Source organism: Carassius gibelio, chromosome A3 (assembly GCF_023724105.1).
Source record: "Carassius gibelio isolate Cgi1373 ecotype wild population from Czech Republic chromosome A3, carGib1.2-hapl.c, whole genome shotgun sequence".
Classification (NCBI taxonomy): Eukaryota; Metazoa; Chordata; class Actinopteri; order Cypriniformes; family Cyprinidae; genus Carassius; species Carassius gibelio.
Window position 1 is genome coordinate 7774655 of NC_068373.1, and position 10439 is coordinate 7785093.

Consider the following 10439-nt stretch of genomic DNA (forward strand, 5'->3'; position numbering starts at 1 on the left):
TAATTTTGTTGTTTTTTCCCCATGAACAACCCAGTATACCTAACCTTCTCTTAAATTTCAGTCTGATGATCTAAAAAGCTTTATGATTAGAAATAAAATATATTAAATGTACACTTGAGCTATACTGAGTTGAGAACAAAACATTGTATATACTTATATACATATACGTATAAATATGCATTTAAAAAAAAGACAATTTATTTATCCTAAATAAATAAAAAATAAAATTTACTGTTCGTATATTCATGTACTGCGATCATGAAGTTAGTCTGACATGAACAGCATCATCATACATATTCATATAAATCTTACCCTAAGGTAAAGGCGCAGTTTATAATTATGAATTAGATAGTGACGTGCACCCAAATGATTTGGTGAAATTGAATCAGTTTTAATAGGGTTATGTGACCAGATGGACCAAGAGGTTGCCTAGCAACATCAGAATGACCTAATTAATATTCATTATTATTACCCAAGCCTTTGGCTGGTAATGACATCACAACTAACCTGTCTATGCACTTACCACCTCAAAAAATTATTTTACTGACTTTGTCTTCCAGTTAATGAATTTGAATGGAAGAATAATCAGCAAAAATGATTATCTTCAAAAACAAATCACTGCTATCAAATCACTGCTTCATCTAAAATCATGTGCGGCAACAATCTGATTAGCATTTAGCATAAGAGCACAAATGTGAGATGTGGAGACTGACTGATGGTGACTATGGAACATAGAGATGTTTAAAAGGTAAAGGACAAAAAGAAGTTGGAGAGAAGAGAGAAAGAAGAAAAATGCAAGAATGTCAAACCTAGCTACAACTATTATTCTTAATAATTGCTCCTAAAGTTTCATAATTACATAATGCCATTCGTAGGTCTGGGGTCCAATCACAAACCATGAATTCACTGAATGTGACAAATAATCCATAGAGATGCCGCAGGCAGACCTCTGCAGTCAATAGGAATAATAACATAGGAGTGCAGCATTAAATAATAGCTGAAAACTACTTATAATACAATCTATTGAATATCAAATTGAGCAGTTAGTCTTCAGGAAATGTCCACAACTAAACTAAACATGTTCAGCTGAGCCACAGGATAGATTATTTTCTTTATAACATGCAACATTGGTAACATATATGTGGACATTTTTGTACAGTAATAACATGATACTCAAAATAACTTCTTATGCTAAGGTTAGTATATAGTTTATAATTACTAATATATTATAAGACGAGTCACAAAGCATTCTGTAGTCTGAATATAGTCATTTAAACACAATTCACCATTTTCACAGACTGTGATGATGCATTTCAATTGTCTTCCGCATCATAATTTTTTTCGATTTTCATTTTCTTTTCTTCAAATATGCACATTTATAACACTATACTTTGTATTATAGTACACTTGCTTAACAAAATGAAAGTTAATGCTGTTGTTTCAAATGCAGCGGCCATGTGAGTAATGGTAAATCTGACATAGTTAAAACTTCACTGAATACGACTGGGTAAGAACATCTCCAAAACACCAAGTCTTGAGAGGTGTCCTAATATACAGTGGTTAGTTACCAAAAGTGGTGCAAGGAAGAGCAATCAGGCATCACCTAGACTATCTAAGGTACACTATCTAGCTCGGTCACAGAGAAGAGCTACTAAATTCTTGCCATGATAAAAAGATGACAGAAAACACAGTGTATCACAGTTTGCTGAGTGCACTTGATGACCCTTATCTGTGGAACACATGATGAACTGGACCATGAAGCGATGGAAGAAGGTCACCTGGACTTCTTTTTGACTGGTGGAGGCCGGTACATGTGCTTTGTTTGCCTGGAGGAGAGATGGTAGCAGGATGCACTTTGGGAAGAACAACAGTGTTATGCTCTGGAAAAGTTCAGAAAAAAAAAAAGAAAATCAATAGAAAAATAGATAATATCTTCGCAGAAAGTTACAAGTAAATTTAATTTTTAATTTTATGGATCTTTCTTTCAACCCTAAAACACATAAAAGCAATATGTGGGCTATATTTTCTATGAGTTTATTCTTTTATTTTTAGTGATTTATTTTTTATTTTTATGTTTTTACATTCAGTAAAGTCAGTGGGGTTCTGTGTTTTGCAGAAGAACCTCATACAGGTTTGGAATGACATGAGAATGAGTAAATGATGCAAAGTATTTGAGTAAATGTAACTAGTTACTGTATTTACAGTAAATATCATTTTGGCTACTTTGTTTTACAGAGTTTTAAAGATATTAGCAACTTTTACTCTATTCTTGACTACATTTTTTTAATTAGTACTCTTTATTTCAATACATTTGTGATGACTAATGGAATTACTCCTTTTTTATTAACAAGATCAAATTACATGTACGTATAGGACAAACACTATACATGATATAAACAAACATTATACATGAAATAAACTACTTCACACTAGAGGGGCTGTAAACACATACAAATTTATATAAAAATATTAAAGCATTTACAAACTTTCACCATTTTAATAGATTTCTTTTCCATAGAAAATCATATACTATCAATATAATGCTCCATTTCCTAAAAATGCATTAGAACTTACATTTGTCAATATCAAATTTTGCATGTAAAAAATATATATTTTTAATACTATTTAATTTAGTAATGGTTTTATGAAACAAAATTCTGCTTTTCTAAATTAAATCAATATTTAGAAAATTTGTTCCCCTGCCTCAAGCACTTTTTTTCTGAAATGAATAAAGGTGCCTTCACCTTTTTTTCTTATACAAATCATCTAGTTTACTTCATATCTCAGCCATTTATTCATCCTCTAAATGAGAGTCTGGATGTCTCTGAGACAAATTTGTTATTCTTGTTATTATTCTAATTTCTTCAGTTAATTTACTTTTGGTAATTCTTAAAGGAACCATACTTTATCATATATTTTCCAATTTAAAACTTTAGAAGTTCACAATTTTTCTCAAAGGCATTTTCCAGTTTAGCTTTAAACCAAAACCTACAAATCAAATATTCTTTTGGACCTCATTATGCAGCAAGAGGGAATTATTAAGTTTCCAATATGAAATATTTGCATTATGGTTTTTGGAGTGCAGGTTCATATTTATACAGATGGCTTTATGATCTGTTAAAGTAGTAGGTAAAATATCTGCTTCTACCCTATATATTTCCCAAAACTAGGCAATTCTGGATAGATTAGAGCCTGACTTGTTACTCCACGTGAAGGCTATGCCATTAGGGTGTTTAACTCTCCAGATATATTTTAGATTACATTTTGAGATACATTTTTTTGGAATTAATATTTATTGAATTTGATCGACCTTGTGGTTATTTGTCTGTAGCATACTCCCAAATAATGTTAAAACCCCCTCCCATTATTGTGTAAGGTTGGATATTTGTCGAACCAACCTTTAAAGGTGTTTCCTACAGCCCCCAAAAGACTGTCATTCACTTGGTTCCTTTTGTACACATAAACATTAGCTGTAATAATAAAATTATTATTACTACCATCAGGATGACTTACAGACTGCACGACTTCACCATTAAATCTATTCTTAAGTGTTATTACCCCAGCTGAATGTTCAGAACCATGGGAAAACCATAGTGAATCACCCCACTGAGCACTCCAAAATTTGCGATCATCATTAACCGAATGAGCTTCTTGTATACATCAGAAATCAGATCTGGGCCAGATTTCCCCGATAACGATTGATTTTAGTACTTAATAGCATTTATTTATAATAATAGCGTTATTGTTTCACATGCGTTTCCCAAAATGCACTTAAAGCAATCGCACGTAGCTGTGATTTAAGTGCTACTTTAGAAGTCGCTATCCATTTGTCAAGCGCTAGAATGGCTCGTAATTAGTAGACGCTCGTTTATTGAAATGGTAACCTAATGCTTTGTTCCAGACAACTCGGATATTATATTATATTACATTACAGTGTATTATATTATAGCCTACTTTACACTCTAATATATACACAATATATAAGTGGGTTCATCCCATAGGCGTAATGGTTTTTATACTGTACAAACTGTATATTCTATGGCCTAACCCTTACCCTCACAGGAAACTTTGTGCATTACTTTTCAAAAAAACTCATTCTGTATGATTTATAAGCGTTTTGAAAAATGGGGACATGGGTTATGTCCTCATAAGTCACCATCTCCTTGTAATACCTGTGTCATACCCATGTCATTATACAGAGTTGTGTCCTGATATGTCACAAAAACATGCCCGCACACACACACACACACACACATATGTATGTATACAGTGCACGTCAGAAAGTCATTGAAGATTTTTCCCCAGTCTTTGAAGAATATTTCCTACATAACTTTTGTTCAGTCATTTAATTTAGATGTGTATTTCTTTTTTTTGCCTTTTTAAATTATTTCCTTTATAAATTAATAAAAGAAAAATGAGTTATAAAGTTTACAATAAAGTACAATAAATCCTTAGACTATATTATAATCACATTGCACTAGAATCAAGTTAAAGGTGTAATCTGCTGATTGTCCTGCATGTGAACGCATAAATCTGTCTTCTTACGATGCACTTAGGGCTTTAAGGTTACTCCATTACATTCACGGATCTACGATGATTTTCAAGTGCTACTTCAGTTACGCTGCTTTTGGGAAACAGACCGTAATATTAAGATCAGTCGTACAATCGTTTTTAAGAACTTCTTAGGCTTACGAAGCTTTTGGGTAACGCAGCCCTGTATTGTGTAGCAAATAAAAACAATGTTTTTTTTTTAATATTATTACGCAGCCCCTAAGCGTTAAAAGAGGAAATAGATACATTTAACAGATTAAACAGAACAAATTGGAAAAAAATTAAATAAATACTGTTTAATGTATAAGAAAATATAAGAAACTAAAACTCAGATTGAGCCGAGATCAGCACCTTTAAAAAATATTAACAAGGATAACTTATCAGTAACCTTTCTATTGGCAGTTTTCCCCTTGAAAGCAAATTAGCAGCAAGAGTGCAGTTTCTGTTGGCCACGTTATCTAGTAAAATGAAATGAAATACCTAAATTTTCAAGTGGACCACAACATGCTTATGTTTCTTTTACAGTTGTTTTACAGCCTTAAACAAAGCATGCTGATTCACCCTCTCGTGCCTTTTAATCAAAGGCCATAATTTCTGCCTAAAATCTTGGTCGTTAAATCGGTGGTCAAACACAAGCCATGATCTCGAAGAAATTTCCTGATTTTTGCAGCTTTCCACACTGCTTCCCTGTATCTCCTCACAGTGAAGTGAACGATTCATGCAGGACAGAGTAGATTGTTCACTTATCTCTACATGTCTTTCAATGGAGCCCAACTTTTCCTTTAAGTCCTCTTGGTGTAACTTTTACCATCTCTTCTAGTGCATCACTTCTTATATTGATGAAATGTGCCAATTTAGCAACAATCTCATCAGACTTTAATTTGTCTGCACTAAACTGGGAAACATAGTCTTCCTGGTGATCGGAGGCCAACTGGGTATTAAGGGAAGTGGGGAATATTTTTCTTCGTTTTCCAGATCATGAATCATCCCATCTTCATAATCATAATCACCCTGCTCTTGGTCATTTTTGTGCAGATGTCATTTTGCTTTAATGTAATGATGTAAAAAAAAAAAAAAAAAAAAAGATATGCCAAAATACTGTACAGTTTTGCTCAATGTGAAAGATCTTTTAGAAGACTAACTGATTAACTGAGTTTGATGCTTGAATGTTCCATCCATTCACAGCACAATCTTGGCCACCTTCCATGCAATTACTCTTTTCGTTTTGCATGGCAGCTAACTTTTATTTAATTTATTTATCCTTTATTTAACCAGGGAAATCCTTTGAGAACAAGTCTCTTTTACGAGCACATGAATCTACCAATGAGGAATTCATGACATCCCCCATTTTCAACATAGACTCAACCTAATGTGGGAGGCAGGGACAGGTGCCCATTGTGCCTGCTTCCCGATGCTTTAATAGCTTCTTAAATTGACCAAAAGAGAACAAATTATCAAGTTTTAAATAATTTTGTAACAGGTTCCATGCTGATGGGGCAGAAATTCTAAATGCTTGCTTCCCCAATTCTGTGCGAGCCCTAGGCACAACCAGGTTAAAATTATCATTAGACTGCAGAGAGTGAGTGCTGACTTTGAAGGACATAAGCCTACATAAATAAGGGGGCAATGTCCCAATGATGGATTTATATATAAACAATCGCCACCGGATTAGCCTGCGGTGAGCAAGGGTTGGGCCACTGGACTAGATTATACAGAGTGCAACTATGTGTGAAAAGCTTGCACCCTGTAATAAATCTCAATGCACCACGATAAGCTGAATCCAACTGGTGCAAATATTTATTAGGGGCGTGCATATATAAAAAATCACCATAGTCCAAAAAGAGGCAGGAAAGTAGTCTAGAACAATTTCTTAATTGTTGCAAAAGAAGAACAGGCCCTATTCCTAAAATGGAACCCTAGTTTTAACCTAAGTTTCCGGGCTAAATTTTGGATATGAGCTTTAAAAGTCAAATGGTCGTCAAGTAAAAGCCCTAAGTACTTGTACTCAGCCACACGCTCTATTATATTTCCCCGCAGAGTAATTATGTTTGGAAGGATAGTTGTAGAGTTCCTAATATTTGAGAACAGTACCGTCTTGGTTTTACTTGCATTCAACACAAACTTCAAGTCGGACAGCCAAGATTGTACAGTGTCAAAGGCATCCTGCAGAAACTGAAAAGTCTGGTGAAGGGTTTCACCACAGGTGTAAATAATTGTGTCATCAGCATATAAATGAAACAAAGCATTGTGGACATTTGAACCAAGGTCATTTACATAAATTGTAAATAAAAGTGGGCCCAGCATCGATCCCTGTGGGACCCCTGATACAACTTCTAAGAAACCTGAAAAGATTCCATCAAAGGTGACACACTGAGTCCTATCTGAGAGATAATTTTCAAACCAACCAGCTGCCTTCTCAGAAAGACCAATATTGAGCAGTCTCTGTTTTAAAATACAATGGTTCACCGTATCAAAAACTTCGGAGAGATCAATGAAAAGAGCTGCTTTTTGCTGTCCAATGCCTCAATAATGTCATTCACAAACTTCAATGAGGCAGAGATGGTACTGTGTTCCTTTCGAATGAATCATATCGGCTTCCACTTCTGATTTCCTAGCCTTTGCCCAAGCCACATCCCTCTCATGAAGAAGGTTGCTAAACTGCTATCTCATCCCTTGACTCTGAACTTACGTAGAGGAGCATGTTTGTTAATAAGTTGCAAATATCCATCATGAAAGTATTTCCAAGCTATTTCAACATCATCAATAAGCCTAATGCTCTCCCAGTTCAAATAAAATAAATCATGCGAAAACCTTGTAAGGAAAAATGTTTCATACCACGTTTTTTAATGCATTGAGGCCTGGATTTTTGGAATTTTGGCATTTCTAACTGCAGCAATTGTACAATGATCACTGATGTCATTAGCTTGTTCTGCAGCAATTTATTTCTGCTACAAAATAAGGGATATCGGCATCTACAGGGCACTGAATGTACTGCTATATGTGTTGGTGCATTTTGCCCTTACAATTGTGGAGCTACAGAAGTAAATAAAAAATACATTTTGTACCTATTAGATAGTGTTTTATTAAGGTCTACACCTACCCAAACCCTAAACCAACCATTACAATATTGCAAATAAAGTAGCTATTGTTGTTCCACATGACAAAAATGATATTGATGTTCACATGCCCAGTAGTCACAGCCTTCAAGCCTTAACCCTTACTCACCCAAACTTATGGACACAAGTACTTCATCCGAATGTGAGTGCATTAGCAGGTGGTTGTGAATCAAAGGTGTTTCATATACAGTATGTGTCAATCTGCTAAGGGATAATTAAATGTAACAAGTAATGTAAAAATATGCAGATACTGTACAATCAAGACATTTAGTCAAGTCAAGTAACCTTTATTTATATAGCGCTTTAAACAAAACACATTGCATCAAAACAATTGAACAACATTCATTAGGAAAACAGTGTGTCAATAATGCAAAATGACAGTTAAAGGAAGTTCATCTTTGAATTCAGTGATGTCATCTCAGTTCAGTTTAAATAGTGTCTGTGCAATCATTTGCAATCAAGTCAACGATATCACTGTAAATGAAAGTGACCCCAACTAAGCAAGCCAGAGGCGACAGAGGCAAGGAACCAAAACTCCATCGGTGACAGAATGGAGAAAAAAAACTTTGGGAGAAACCAGGCTGAGTTGGGGGGAGGGGGGGGGGGGGCAGTTCTCCTCCGACCAGACGAAACCAGTAGTTCAATTCCAGTTATGGGAAGTGTTCCCGGTTTGCCATTGAGAGCATAGGCCGTAATTTAGATATATTTTTGAGAGGGAAAATGCAGTTTTACAAATGCTAGAAATGTGGCTTTCTAAGGAATGATTGTGATCAAAAAGCACACCTAGGTTCCTAACTGATGACGAATAATTGACAGTGCAGCCATCAAGTCTTAGACAGTGTTCTAGGTTATTACATGCAGAGTCCTATAGGTCCTATAATTTACACCTCTGTTTTTTCAGAATTTAGCAGCAAGAAATTACTCGTCATCCAGTTTTTTATATTGACTATGCATTCCTTTAGTTTTTCAAATTGGTGTTTTTCACCGGGCCGCAAAGAAATATAGAGCTGAGAAACATCAGCATAACAGTGAAAGCTAACACCATGTTTCCTGATGATATCTCCCAAGGGTAACATGTTAAGGGTGAAGAGTAGCGGCCAAAGTACCAAGCCTTGAGGTACTCCATACTGCACTTGTGATCGATGATACCTCTTCATTCACTGCTACGAATTGAAGGCGGTCATATAAGTAAGTATTTAAACCATGCTAATGCACTTCCATTAATGCCAACAAAGTTTTCTAGTCTATGCAAAAGAATATGTGGTCAATAGTGTCGAACGCAGCACTAAGATCCAATAGCACTAATAGAGAGATACACCCATGATCAGATGATAAGAGCAGATCATTTGTAACTCTAAGGAGAGCAGTCTCAGTACTATGATACGGTCTAAAGCCTGACTGGAAATCCTCACATATACAATTTTTCTCTAAGAAGGAATATAATTGTGAGATACCACCTTTTCTAGTATCTTGGAAAGAAAAGGGAGATTCGAGATCGGTCTATAATTAACTAGTTCTTTGGAGTTAAGTTGTGTTTTTTATGAGAGGCTTAATAACAGCCAGTTTGAAGATTTTGGGGACATATCCTAATGACAATGAGGAATTAATAATAGTCAGAAGAGGATATATGACTTCTGGAAGCACCTCTTTTAGGAGCTTAGATGGAATATGTTGTTGGTTAAAATGTTTTAACAAGTTTATACATTTCTTCAACTCCTATAGTAGAGAACGAGTGGAAATGTTCCTCAGGGGATCTATAGTGCACTGTTTGATGTGATATTGTAGCTGACGGCTGAATGGTTACAATTTTGCATTTTGAATAAATACCTGGGGTTATGTTTGTTTTCTTCGTAAAGAGCAGATAAGTAATCAGATCTAGCAGTTTTTAATGCTTTTCTTTAGGATAGGTTACTTTCCTGCCAAGCAACATGAAATACCTCTAGTTTTGTTTTCCTCCAGCTACGCTCCATTTTCTGTGCTGCTCTCTTTAGTGTGCGAGTGTGCTCATTATATCATGGTGTCAGACTGTTTTCCTTAACCTTCCTTAAGTGTAAAGGAGCAACTGTATTTAAAATGCTAGAAAAGAGAGAGTCCATAGTTTTTGTTACATCATCAAGTTGTTCTGAGGTTTTGGGTATGCTAAGGAATTCGGATTTGGATTTACTCAAATTGTGTTGGAACTGGTGACTTGTAACCTGGAGTAATTTTCACAGTGTACATTTAAGCTTCTCAGGTATGATTTTCAGGTACTCTCTGCACACCTGGAATGATGACTGAATATAAATTTGTGGGTAAACTGTATTTGTAATATAGCTAGAAAAAATTAGTGCTTTAACTACCCATATTTATCATCCCCAAATTATTTTTTTTGTGCTTCTAAAAGACATCGAGATGAAATACACATGGCTTTGTTATAAAAGTGATGTGAGAATGTCAGAATTGTAAAATAATTCTTGCCTTTAATGTTTGATTTTGATGTGTTATGAAATATTCTCCTTGTAGCACAGAAGATGTCATTCAGTCTGAGGTGAAATGACTGAAGTGCAGGTGTGCCGAGCAGAAGGGAGCGGATGAAACTGCAGGTGTTTCTGCTTGCAAACCTCATCCATAAACTCAAATCACAGTTTGACTAAATTAACCCATAGACTGCTTTTGCATGCGCAGCCTCACACCATACCCGTTCACTTTTTCCCTTTTGATTTCTCTGTCCACATCCATGTGTGTGTGTGTGTCTGTGCGTGTGTATGTGAATTGTATTTGAGTGTGTTTCCC